The sequence below is a fragment of the Gymnodraco acuticeps genome, unplaced genomic scaffold (genome assembly GCF_902827175.1).
Source record: "Gymnodraco acuticeps unplaced genomic scaffold, fGymAcu1.1, whole genome shotgun sequence".
In the NCBI taxonomy this organism is placed as follows: domain Eukaryota; kingdom Metazoa; phylum Chordata; class Actinopteri; order Perciformes; family Bathydraconidae; genus Gymnodraco; species Gymnodraco acuticeps.
The window spans coordinates 3,189,736-3,203,064 of NW_022989974.1; the positions used below are offsets into that span (position 1 = coordinate 3,189,736).

Genomic DNA, 13,329 nt, shown 5'->3' on the forward strand with positions numbered 1-13,329 from the left:
CTATACAGAGATGCTGTATGAGAAACCAATGTGAGTTTGGAAAATTGAAAAATATAAATCTATTCTAGTAGACCTCAACAATGGAATTATGATCAGTAGAAATGGCCATGACATGGGCCCTTTAATAAAAGACAGTCTTAAAATCAGTATTCCAGTCTCCGTTATGGAATAAACACAAATGGAAACACAGAAGTGAACTGAAGAGTGTGTGTAAAAGACTGCTGATTCTACAACTTTATGATAACAATAAAACCCACAGTTCACTCAGCTGTAACCTGCCTAATGCTGATACACAACTCTGCAAAAATTACTTTAGAAAATGTGTAACCTGCCATAGGTCTGCCTGTGCTTCAATCATAAATGAAAATGCCACATAAACAATCTTCTAACAGTCATCCGTTGTCCTTGTCGGATTACCTCTTACCCAAACAATATGAAAAAAAGAGGGAGGATACTCACTCACTCTTACATTCGGCCAAACTACAAGAGGACTTGCGAAAAGACCGTCTATTTTCTATAAATTGCCAACTCTTCCTCCATATCTTGTCCACCATTCTTTCAGTCAAGTGAAGTCCAGAGTACACAGGCTCGTCCAGGAAACTAAAGCTTATCCCACCTGAAGAGCCAATCAGTGACCAACAAGAGTTACATCATGTGTGCTGCAGAGACAGCACACTGTTCCAATACGCGTTACAAAGTCCAGATTAGAGTAGAATGACAGAGCAAATACAACCTTAGCTGTCCCTTCGAAAATGTGGTCGTATTTGATGTCCATCTGCTCAATAACTAACAATACAGTAAGTAACGTTTCTTCTCCTCCGAGGGACAGTGAATTGACTGTGCGCTGGCAGTCTAATGTGTTTGAATTGTGACTCGACACACCCATGCTGTGTACACAATCCACTTCCTTCATTAGACAGCCTCAAATAAACATTCAGCAACAAAAGCCTGCCAGCATACATCAACCAAAGGGAAAATGGGGAAGTCAATATGGTCAAAAGTTCAAACAGCAGATGTATTCGTGAATACTTTTGCGACTACATTAATAACGTTTGACTGAAACCACATTTACGGATTTGTAACCCAGGGACAGCAAACCAACAAAATGGTTGCAAAAGACGGTCATTTATAGTTCACAATAGCCTATGATTACTAAAAGCCTCAGAGAAATAGCAGATTCAGTCATGTTGCCTGCCTGAGCCTGCATCAACAAATACTTATTATTTTGTAAATTTGAATCTAATTCACAACCACAATTTGTCTGATGATTGTCAGAGAGAAAGTGTAACAGACTACAAGGTAAATCTAAAGCTTACTGTAAGTGAAAACGACTCATACACTTTGATAACAAATATCTGCTTTTCAAACCAAATATTTTCAACCAAATATTTGATTGTGAAATATTAAAACATTTTGTCCTGCTGCAGCGGTCAAACTACCACATACTTGTCTATGGTATAATTCAGAAAATATTTATTACAACAGGTTAGATGGTGTTTGGATGCAACTGGAAATATTATCAGGTCCTTAAATTGCATGTGTGTTCACTTTTACCGAATGCTGCAACAGATTGAGTTCTGTACATTTTCCTCCTGACCCATCTAGGGTCATCCAAGGCCACCGTGACGCAGGGAAACTTCACGGGGAATAAATGCTAACTGACTCTCTCGGGGCAATAGGTACACACTATGTTGAATCGTTAGCCAGCACGCAGCACCAGGGCTAAAAAAAGAACTTCCTGATCCTGCTGGACCAACAGAAAACACTTGCACTCCACATTGAAAATCAGATTTTATTTCATAATCGCCATTGGGATGAATCCCTGGAGTTTAAAGTGACACCCTCCGTGCTGTCACAGCAACAGCACAGCCACTGGTGATTTGTTGTTTTTATTAAGTTTGATTACTGACCTGGATAAAGTGATGATGAAAATACGTTTTGGGCACAGCAGGACATTGTTATTTATAAGAAAAGCCTGCATATATATTTGTCGGGGGCACATTTATGAAACCAAGGTAGAACTATAAAATATCTTCACTGGAGCTCAAGTCAAAACAATATGATTAACATTGATGTGGCAAATGGATTGTAATCAGGTCAATTCATCCAATATTTTGATTTAGGATACCTGCAGAAATAAACACTTTCAGCCTTAGCTGCACTTTGTGTTTGGTGCTAATTAGCAAACGTTAGCATGCTAAACGAAGATGATAAACATTATAACAGCTTAACATCAGCATGTTAGCATTGTTATGAGTATGCTGCTGTGTCCTTTTTTAGCTGCAAGCATGGCTGTGGACTCTTAGTTGCATTATGTTTTGTTGTTTTCTTCTGTGCTATTTTGTTAGGAGTAATTGCCTTTCTATTGTTTTGACTAATTGTGAAAGTATTAACGAACAGAAATACATTTTTCAATTATGTTTAATGACAATATAACTGTTGGGATTAATTATACGTTAAATAATTGAAAATACAATAAACTACAAGATGCTTTTAAGAGCTACTACGGTACCCATCTGGGGTTTGCTATCTCACTCTGTAACCTCTAAAAACACTCAAGGAACAAAGACAAATGTATAACTGTAGTTCGGGCTTTGCCTTTCCCCAATGGGGCCAGCATCTTTGCTTCCATTTTGTTCTTTCTGCTCTACTTTTTACAGACTGAGCGTGTGTGTGATTGTGGGTGTACAGAGGAAAGAAAGTGGGAATAAGTGCTGCAGTACTTTCTGCTCTGAGGTCATTGAATGCTCCACAGAGCGACGTCAGTCGCTCATGATGGCGGGAAAAAGGGAAAGGAGAGAGAGCAGCATTTTAAAAGCTGATGTTGTAACTGATGTTGAAGTAAAAGAGGGACTGATTTATAGCAGAGCAGGAAGTTGCATGACATTATTCCAGAGAAGTGACTCCACATGGTTCCGCTATGTTACGGTTTATATTAACATGTCGTATTCATAATATATGAGGATGGTAGAACCATTGTGGAAGGATGCAGCAATGATGGTTCTCCAAGGACTACTTCCTGTTAGTCACTGTAGGCCTACCCTCATTGAAATATGATCCCACAACAAAAGCAATGACTGCTCGACAGTGTCTGAAGCTCAGTCTGGCTCTTTATCCAGCAGGAGCCCTCGTTAAGTCTGATGTCGGCATGGATAAGCATGTCAGCTCAGCTGGCAGTGATTTTCAGCCATGGGATCCAGGGATTTGGGGGGTGAATTGAGGGGGGTCAACCATCTCTCTCTCTCTCCTCCTTCCCTCTCAACACATCCTGAACAAACAGGCCTCAACCCATTCCATCAGTCAGACCTGAGGGAGAAACATTCCTCCATCCCGGAAGAGAGGAGTCACATCTACAGGAGTTCTGGGAATAGAAGAAAGCTAATGAAGTGCAGGCTGGAGCTACGGAGGAAGAGAGGGCTGCAGTGTGGAACTAACAAAACTCCCAAACAAGTCACCAGGAAGATGGAGAAATCTACAAACGGCTTTGTGCTCGCATGTTTTTTCAATCAACTTCTGATTGGTGTTTGACAGGCTCTTTACGGTATAAGAAGGCATAATTGAATTGAGAACCCAAAAGCCATTCAAATGAGCATTGTGCTTTCCACGTGCAAAGGGTTTTTCAGCCATCTAAGTACCCAACTACTTAGATATGCCTTTGTTTCATTTCTTATTTATTTCTACTTTCTGGTGTTTTTAATATTCTTTAGTCTGTATCCTTTTGATTAAGATATTGTGGCGCACATGTGAAGCACTCCTCTATAAATAAGTGATCACAATCTAACTTTTTTCCACAAATACAGATCACATGGTTTCCTAAAGGCTGAGCTTGTTGGGGAAAAAATACCCCAACAAGCTTTAGTTACCTCATATAATTAAACAGTAATGTTACGGGACATACATATTATACCACCCCGTATTGGCAATATTCAATATCAATAGCATCATGGTTGCTTAGGAAGTCTGACCTGCCTGCTGAGGCTTATTTTTGCTGCGAACTGCAAATGGTGATGGAAATCTGATCCCTTCACAGCAGGGTTAAAATAAAACAACTTTAAGTGACAATTCTGTTTTGATGCATGTATGTAAACATTCAGTGAACTGACCCTTGTAATTAAACGTGTTACACTACTCCAGTTGCACAGAGGACCTGTGGCCCGAACACAACAAAAGCAGATGTTTTCCCTCCGTCTCTTCACAAGCAGCTCAGAGAGCTCATAAATACAGATGCACGCACCAGACCTCACAACAGTGTAGAGATAGGAAATAGATTTAGCAGGTAAAGGGGGTTAAGAGACCACGCAGTAACATGTTAATGAAGTCCAGCATAAAAAGTGAAGCTGCCAATAAACACTGTCATTTCACTGTCATTTGAGCACCAATCATCACACTAAGGGATGATTTTTGACGACTATAACTAGACAACGAGGAGCAGGTTGGGTATTTGTATTACCACACAGCTGCAAACTTGTAAGCTGCGCTGGCCAGCAGACTGACAGTTTCACTCTTGAGAGTTTGCAGCCGACGGTATACAGTCAATTGGAGCCTCATAACACTCGTCACTAATAACTACTGTACGTTTTATACTACAGTTTGAGAGATTTAAGACCTTGGCTGAACCACCAGTCTTGTATAAACTTGAATGTATCATGTACAGTTGATTGCTGAATGGATTTCCTCTGCACTAATTACAACTTCTCTCTGGCTTTTACACTTTAAAAAGCAAAGTAATGCCCGAGCACAATTTAGCTGTTATCTTTGACACCTGAACTCACAACATATCGAGAATAATTAGCTTTGGTAACAATGTGATGTGAAAGAGATTTTTCAACATAAAGCCTGCTGATTATTGATCGGTACGAGCACAGACCGGGCCAATTAAAACAACATACTCCGCTCCAAGTGTGAAGAGTGGTTTGTTGATGTCATCCTCGTACATGCTGGTTGAAGCAATCAGAAATCAATACTATTCCCTCGATATCTGCCGGGCCTCATTCTGTCTGAATCGAGGCCTCCCTCCTGTCAAGACTCATACAACAACAACACAGCCGCTGTCATTATCAGCCTGTAATGAATAATTAAACTAACACTACACTCAGCACCTGCCCTTGAAGAACCAGCAATGAAAAAGCACACAGTCATAGGGAGGGCCACGACACACCGCAGGAATGCCCTTCAGTCGAGCGGGTGGGGGGGGGCCTGTTTGATCCAACTCACAGATGGATTCTGTACAGAAAGACTAAACACCAGCACACTCATTCAGTGACTCAGAGGTGACAGGATCTGTTTTCCACTTTGAGTGAGTCAAAATTGAAATGGCAGACCCCGCATTACAATTCATGATCTTCGTGACTTAGCGTGAAGCTTCACATTACTCTCATCTTATAAGAGTGGATTATGTGAATGCACAAAAGGAGCAGGTTAACGCAACATGTTATCTGAGCTCTTTTCGCAAAATACACAGTCACACGCTGCTGTTTCAATAAACAAAGCTTTATGAGCTCTAGCAGCTTGGTGTAACCTCAACCAATGACACACACACACACACACACACACACACACACACACACACACACACACACACACACACACACACACACACACACACACACACACACACACACACACACACACACACACACACACACACACACACACACACACACACACACACACACACACACACACACACACACACACACACACACACACACACACCACACACACACACACACACACACACACACACCCACACACACACACACACACACACACACACACACACACACACACACACACACACACACACACACACACACACACACACACACACACACACACACACACACACACACACACACACACACACACACACACACACACACACACACACACACACACACTTTTTTTCAGTCTCCCATTATTCTTACCAGCCATTCAGCTCCAGTTCCATCAGCGACTGGTTCTTCTCTGAGTTACACTGCAAACACCACATGCTGGCCGGCACTCACAAAACAATGTAATCCAAACATTAACAGTCCCCCTCACCAGTTCCCATTACTGACTAAAAGGTTTCTCCTCAAACAGACGGATACATTTCAAAACTGCCATCTGCTATAGCTTGTAGCTGCCTACTTCTTGCAGACGTTCCCATTTCTCTGCCTTGGGAAAGCAGCTCCTTATGGATGGTAGGCGTACATGGTCAGTGCTAAGTGGCAGTCTGTAATCTGTGACAGGCTCCTTCTTTTTCTCTTTCTTCCTCTCTGTCCTGTGTGTGCCGGGCTGGTAGGAGTATAAGGGGGGCGGAGGCTGGGAGACGGGAGTGTGGGTTTTTGCCAAGGCCCTGAGCAGTATGGAAGGGGGCGGGATGCAGAGAAGGGGGTGTGTGAGCGTGCTTGCTCTGTAGCTGGGTAGAAAGAAGAAAGAGGGATGAGATACCTCCTGCACAAGACTAGCGATGCATGGAGAGGCTGCACAAATTACACTTTAGCAAGGCTTGAGGAATATGAAATAACATTTTTTCAGGCATGTTATCAGAGAATGTGAAACCATGAAAAAGGAGAGAGCGAGGGTTGGGAATGAGAGATAAAGCGAGGCGCAAAAAGCACAAAGAGTAAGCATGGTGGGAATGAGTGACAGCTTGATCCAGTTGGAGAAGCTGGTAAAAGAACAAAGTATGAGGAGGCGTGGCATGAAGGCTGAAGATAGTGACAGGAGTTGGGAGTTTTTGAATGTCAGAGGTACATTTTGTTACCCTTTTCTTGCATGAAAAATGACTTGGTGGGCAGAGATGGGCAATACAAGAGAGCACCTCTATTAATAGATGCTTTCAGGGTTGAGAAGTGACTGTTATGACGTGCACTAAGAAAAGCACAAGAGAGGATTCTGCGTCTCTCTGCTGCAGAACATCACACAAGAGTCGAAGTTTCTCTACTTTTAAATGAGCATTGTTTAATTGAATGAACGTCACACTGATAAAATACCACCCATCGTGCACCATCATTTCAAAGCTGGCAGGGACTTCCGTCCAGCTTCAGGCTCGCAGCAGATCCCAAACAGACTGTGCCTCCTCTCTGGACTTCACAGTGTTGTTGAGACAGGCCAGTGACTAATCACCCCTCTGAGAGGAGGGGGTTGGGGTAAACTGCCCCCAAGTCAGAGGTATTTTCTACCTAATGACAACAGGCACAGGAAACAGTGGAGAATGGCTCCCACATGGAGCCAGTTTACAGGGACACCAATCACCTACACACACACACCAGTCTCTGGAGGGAGATGTTGATGTCCTATAATTAAAAGTCTGCATCCTTAAAATGATCACCTTCTCTGGTTTGTTTTCATCTGAGACTTCAAATGAAAGAAGGAGAGACAAAGCCGAGCCAAGAGGAAAAAGTGTGCTTTTCTTAACATGTGTTATGGATCACAGCCGGTATTTGTGCACAGACTTATTTGCAATGTGTGACTCAGGCAGGATGATTATGTGCAGAAAGGCAGACACACAGTAACGGGCCAACTGATCTATTTCAGTTTGAGACCTTGGCCCTGTACTCTGGTGACTACAGCTGCTACGGCCTTGTGGCGCTGCAGATACTCCACTCAACTTACAGATCTCCCCTATCACGCAATCTTATAACGCTTACCGAAATAAATGTATTCCGAAGTGCCAGTAAACAAAAAAGATTGAGCAAAACCAATCTAGGGTGCTTTTTTAATAAAGCTGTAATGCACATTATTCAATCATTTCCCATTTTGTACCTCCCAAGAGACGCAGATGGAGGCAGCTATTTAGAGCATAAAATGTGATCATGATCTTAGATATTAGCCCCGGTGAAGGCTTTATTTTGATAGTGGACCACAGGGAGTGGCTAACTAGACTTTATTTATTTGGTAATGAGATATGAAGTAATATCATGGTCTCATTTTGAATGCAGGCATGTGCTGTCGTGATTGTTTCCGCATGAGGCTCAAGGGCAGCATCAGTTCAAGCATTGAGGAGAGATTAGCTGAAATTATCTAATTAGATGAATTCCAGGTAAAGCTGAGCTGTAAAAGTGTGCACAAACTTCAGGAGGCTGTGTAATTCTCTCTGCCTCCTCTACTCTTACGGTCTTGTCTAGTCGTCTAGGCTCACTCCATCTCCTGAATCCTGGCTACACGGCTCTGCCCTGCATGATGTCATTGTGAATTCCAAGCGGAGGCCCACTCTCCGCTCATAAAACGCCATTTCTTCAACTCAATACATATGGTCTCTCTGCATTTCAGCTCTTTCTCTATCACCCCTCCCCTCCAGTTGCACTGCCCTCCCTTCCTTTCCTCTTCCTTCTTGTTTTAGTGTTAGAAAAGTTAGATACATTACACATGGGACAAGGCCAAAGAGGCATCCGCAGGTCAGCTTTACAAAAATACCTTAATCTGGTGCCTTCCCACAGATGTAGTACCTGGAAAACTGAATGTATGTTCCCTTTGCAGAGAGACTGAGAAAAGACAGCAGAGGAAAAGAAAGAGGAAAGTGATAGCTTCCTGGAAACTTGGTCACAAGACTTTGGTGCTACGTGCTCTGCGTACATGACATCATGGGCCGTTCCTCATTATCTGCTTCTGCTGGATTCTGAGTGACTGAGACCTGCGCTAAGAAACGGAAAATAAAAAAATGAAAACTGGGCCCTTGCCTGGTCTGGAAACAATTACCAGCTGATGTCATAGTTTGATACAACAGCATACTTAATGAGAAGTAGTGGTGCGGGATAGCACAGAGGACTTTGTTTTGGAGGAAAAAAGAAACAAAGAAGAAACACATTTTGTCTATGAACGTCTCAAAAACAAAGATTTCTTTTGCCCAAGAGAGAACTGGCAGCAGATGTATAAATAGAGCTGAAAGGAGAGTAATTAAAGGATATGCTGCCTCTGCTCATCACATCCTGGCAGCAAAGACGGAGCAGATGTGTTGCCCGTGGGATCCTGTGGGAATGATCAAAGATCATCAGTGGCAAGCGATGTCTGAGAGGCTTTTCTCTTTTCTTCTGTTCATACATCACTTCCAATCGAGATAGAAACAATCTGTTCATTCAAAGACATGGAAACTGGAGGCTGAACTGCAGGAGATGACCTCTGAGATTAGTTGTGTGTCATCAAAACATTATTTCGAAGGAACTTAATGTTGTTTTGCCCAAGTTCTAACAGCCTAAATATTTACTTTTCCCTCCACTAGGACTGGCTATGATGTCAGGACTGAAGGTTTATTCACTTATTATTCAATTGAATATTGAACATATTGGGGATATAGAGTTACTTGTGTTTATGTCGAGATTTAGAAAAGAAGATTGTAGAAAAGAGACTTTCATGTCTGTAATGGCCATTAAGTCACTCTCCCAATTTTATTTGATAGATTTATAAATCTATGAGCATTGCATCTGTATCAAAACCCCAGGTAATATTTTTGCCGTTAGTATAAAAAAAAATCCAAACAAACCCCAGCTCTACCAACAGCCACTACTAAAATAGCAGCTGTGCAGCTCACACAAAGAAAGAAAGATCCAAGTTTGGTCCTCTGTCTTTTTTTGGGTGGAGCCTTTTCTCATTATCTCAGTGTTTGCGTGGGTTTCCTCTCACATTCCAAAAATCAGGTGGGGTGGAGAGTGAGACTCTTAATTGCCCAAAAACTGTAGGCTACTCCTTTCTGTAAACACATACATTTCATGAAACCATGGAAAATACAGGACTGTATATTTTCTCTCTCTCTTTCCCTCTCTCTCTCTCTCTGGCTGTGTATTGTGCACTGTTACCATTATTAGAAGCAGGCCCCGTTTGTCCATTTACAATGTTTTCCTTTCAGTTCACTCCATTACCAGATACCGTATTTCTTTGAAGCTCTTCACCGTAGCCCCACCCCAGCACAGAAACACACTACAGCACTATTCCCCCGTGCTAAAAATAGACCCATGTGAGGCGGCACACTCTGGTAAACACTCAGTGAGGGAGAGGAACAATGCTGTGAAGAACAAGAAGAATGCACATTATCACTAGAGATTGGCCACTGAATACCCGGCTGATTTAATCTAATTATCTGTTCCTCTGAGGAAGATCGATGTGCAGCGCTTTTCAAAGACGCTGTAACATTTTGAGGTCAGATGGAAAACAGTGCAAGACTTAGACTGGTGTCTCCTGTGGTTAGTGCTAAGAGCAGCCCTCACTGTAAATGTGACAAAAAGCCGCAGCGGGTATACATACCCAAGGTAGTCATGATGGATACAGGAGCGTGATACCGCAGACAAGAGCGACAAAACAGGCCCGACAGAGCCTTTACATGATGAGATCCTTTCCACAGTGAGCTCTCAAGAGGGACAGTGCCACCCATTGGTTAGAGACGATACTACACGCTTGATGTACACTAGGCCTGAGGGCAGACATGTGGCAGTGATGTAATTCAAGAGTACCGAGGTCAGACGTGTTTTTCATGGTTCCAATCGGGAGGGTGGCTGGGTTATTCAAAAGCACCAGGATGTAATAAGACCAGCTTTTTCTGGATGGCAGTTGTTGGGTGGGGACATCTGGAGGTTGGTGCAATAATCTATTTAAGGCAGTGACAGACTTACACCTGTCTCAAGTCACACAGAGAAAGTCCTGTGGTCCACATGCACTATGTGTTGGGTAAATGTGGCACAGCAAAGACGGTCACTAGACTATTTTCCTCATTATAGAAAATAGCACATTTTATTCGATTTAATTGTAATGCCAACTATATATAATGATGTAAGAATGCAAATATGTGCATTGTTCCCACTTGGATATTTTGTACTCTTGCAATCCAACACATTTTTCTCAAATCACTGAGCACATAAAATACATTTGCACATTAGAAAATACAAAAATGAAGATGTCTCCGTCAACTCTACATCATTTTGAAGCCCCACATATTCCCATAGCCCCTACATTCCTCCCTGCACAATAGCACAGGGTGGCAAATCAATCATCAAACACCATCCCAATTTGTACAACATGAGCCAAACACTGTAAATATCAGGTCTCTCTGCAGGACTGATTCCAAGACTGATTTCCAAGAACCATCCGTCAGCATAATCCCTGATAATAAAAAAGACATTTCTCACTTGATACCAGACATGTTCCTAAAATCATTATTTGTGTGTGTGTGTGTTTGTGTATTTTGCCCGTGCATGTGTGTGCGTTTGTTTGTTCGCTTGCCAATGCAATCAATTTAAAGCCATGAGCTGAATGACATTATTGAAGTGGGTAAATTGACAGTCCGTGCTAACAACAATAACTGCTTCTTCAATCAGATTCCATTCATTGCTAACTGCACCAGTGATCAGATAAACAGCTGATGAACTTGAAGACTATGTTGTGTTGCTCAATCATTCAAATCACTCACAAGGCTTCATTAGCTGTCAGGCGTGAAATAGTGTTGTGGTTCAGAGCTGATTGTAGTATAAATACGTTTCTAGGAGGCAAACAGACATGATTAGTGCACGGAAAGTTTTGAACTGATGACTTACTTTGATAAGTGATACAACATTAGCTATATAGATTCATATAATACAACCACAACCTGCTACATAATATGCCCACACGGATAGAGGATTAACGTTGAAGAAAAACAGATAAAGGGAGGAAACACGGATGAAAACCTCTGCATTCCGATAATAGTCCGACTGTGATGGCTTACATTCCGCTACCACTCGCAGCTGTATAATCACTTTAGCAGAGTTTGTCTCGCTTTGCTTCTTCCTCGGCCCTGGACTGTGCCTCTGTGGCATCACGGCAGAAACACTGCGGCTATTGAGCCTCGAGGAGCAGCTCCCGGCTCGGCCATCTTCACTGGCACGGCCCATTGTTTGTGTTGGCAGCGTGTATAAAGGCAGCCTTTCTCAAGCCTGTTCCATCACGCCTTCCCAGTCTCCGATTAGGGAAAACACAGTCGCTGAACAACAAGGGTTACCGTGTAGTGATGGCCATGACATGTGTCGATATGTCAGGCTGCTGAACAATATTTGTCTTCTTGTTAAGTCATTATTCCGAGCCTAAAGGATGTTTCAGGTTCTGCTCCACTTTGAAGTGCAAGTACAAAACGTTTTTCATTTTAATGGCCCTCATTAGGCTGACAGTGATAGAATAATTCAGGAAGCATAATGTTATTTTAGCAGAAAGTGCCCAAAGATTTGACGACCGAATACAGATGCAGCTATGAGGATAATGATCTGGTGTGCAAATGCTGTTAAGTCACCTGAAGATATAATATTCACATCATAAATTGCAACACAAGAGATGCCACAGAGAAGCCATTACTGTAGAGATAAACCTGATTTGTAGCTTGGGTTTGGTGTGATTTAAGTCATTTCAATCAACTTTAACATAGACTACAAAGGTTAAACAGCGAACATATTTCTCACATCTAGCTACAGCTATTATAAAAAAGATTGGAGTTCATCCAATTTAAACTTTTTCATTTAACTTTTTAGTCTCTGGCACAAAGACCAATAATGAAACTGCTGTGTCAGGATCCCATTTTTTAAAAAGGAAATCCTGACTGAAGCAGAAAACAGAGCGGACCAGGTCATCAGAGATAAACATGAGAAGGGATCGGCTTACATGTGAGGAGATCTTCCCCCAACAACAATGAAACTTGTATTTAAATATGAATTGAAAGCCACAGTTCAAAGCACATCAACTTTAAAGCAGATCTCTTGTGCATATCTTCACTTGACATGCACAGCAATGTGTTAGGGAGGGTGAACATGAGACAAAAGCTGTGGGTAGAAATTAAAAAAGGAAGACAAACTACTGATGATCAGTTTGTTTAAGTAACACAGACAACCGGGAAGCAATCAATCACAGAACAAAAGCACAAAGGTAACGCATTCATCATCGATCTACAGTCCTTTTTTCTCAGGAATGTAAAAGGAAGCAGAGGAAACCTTTTGTGCAGGTCACGAGACTGCTGAGAAAAGGATTCATGTTGACATATTCCAGGGGAACGAGATATCCTGAGTGTGCAAGTTCCATTCATACCACATTTCCACAAGACCTGGTGGGTGCAAGTCAGCAGATCTTATGTTTCAACATTGAGACAGGCTGGGTAGGACATGAAGACTGGCTTTATAGAGCGAGAGAGACATTCTGAGAATAACAAGCAGAGTCAGATTCATGATAACAACCCCTTCAGGAAGGGTTACACAGCACCATGTTTATTGTTTCATTTCTCTCAATGCCTCCCGTAAGCCCCGCTTGAGACACTGCCAAGGCATTTGTACGAAAAAGAGAGGTTATAAAGGGGAATATGGATTAATTCCCCATCTCTATGACAAACTACCTGACAGA

At 42.2% G+C, this 13,329-nt stretch overlaps 1 protein-coding gene across 1 annotated transcript in view; it reads right to left on the reverse strand.

Moving 5' to 3' along the window:
- LOC117542982 (IQ motif and SEC7 domain-containing protein 1-like) overlaps positions 1 to 13,329 on the reverse strand; it is a 107,331-nt gene that overhangs the window by 15,054 nt on the left and 78,948 nt on the right.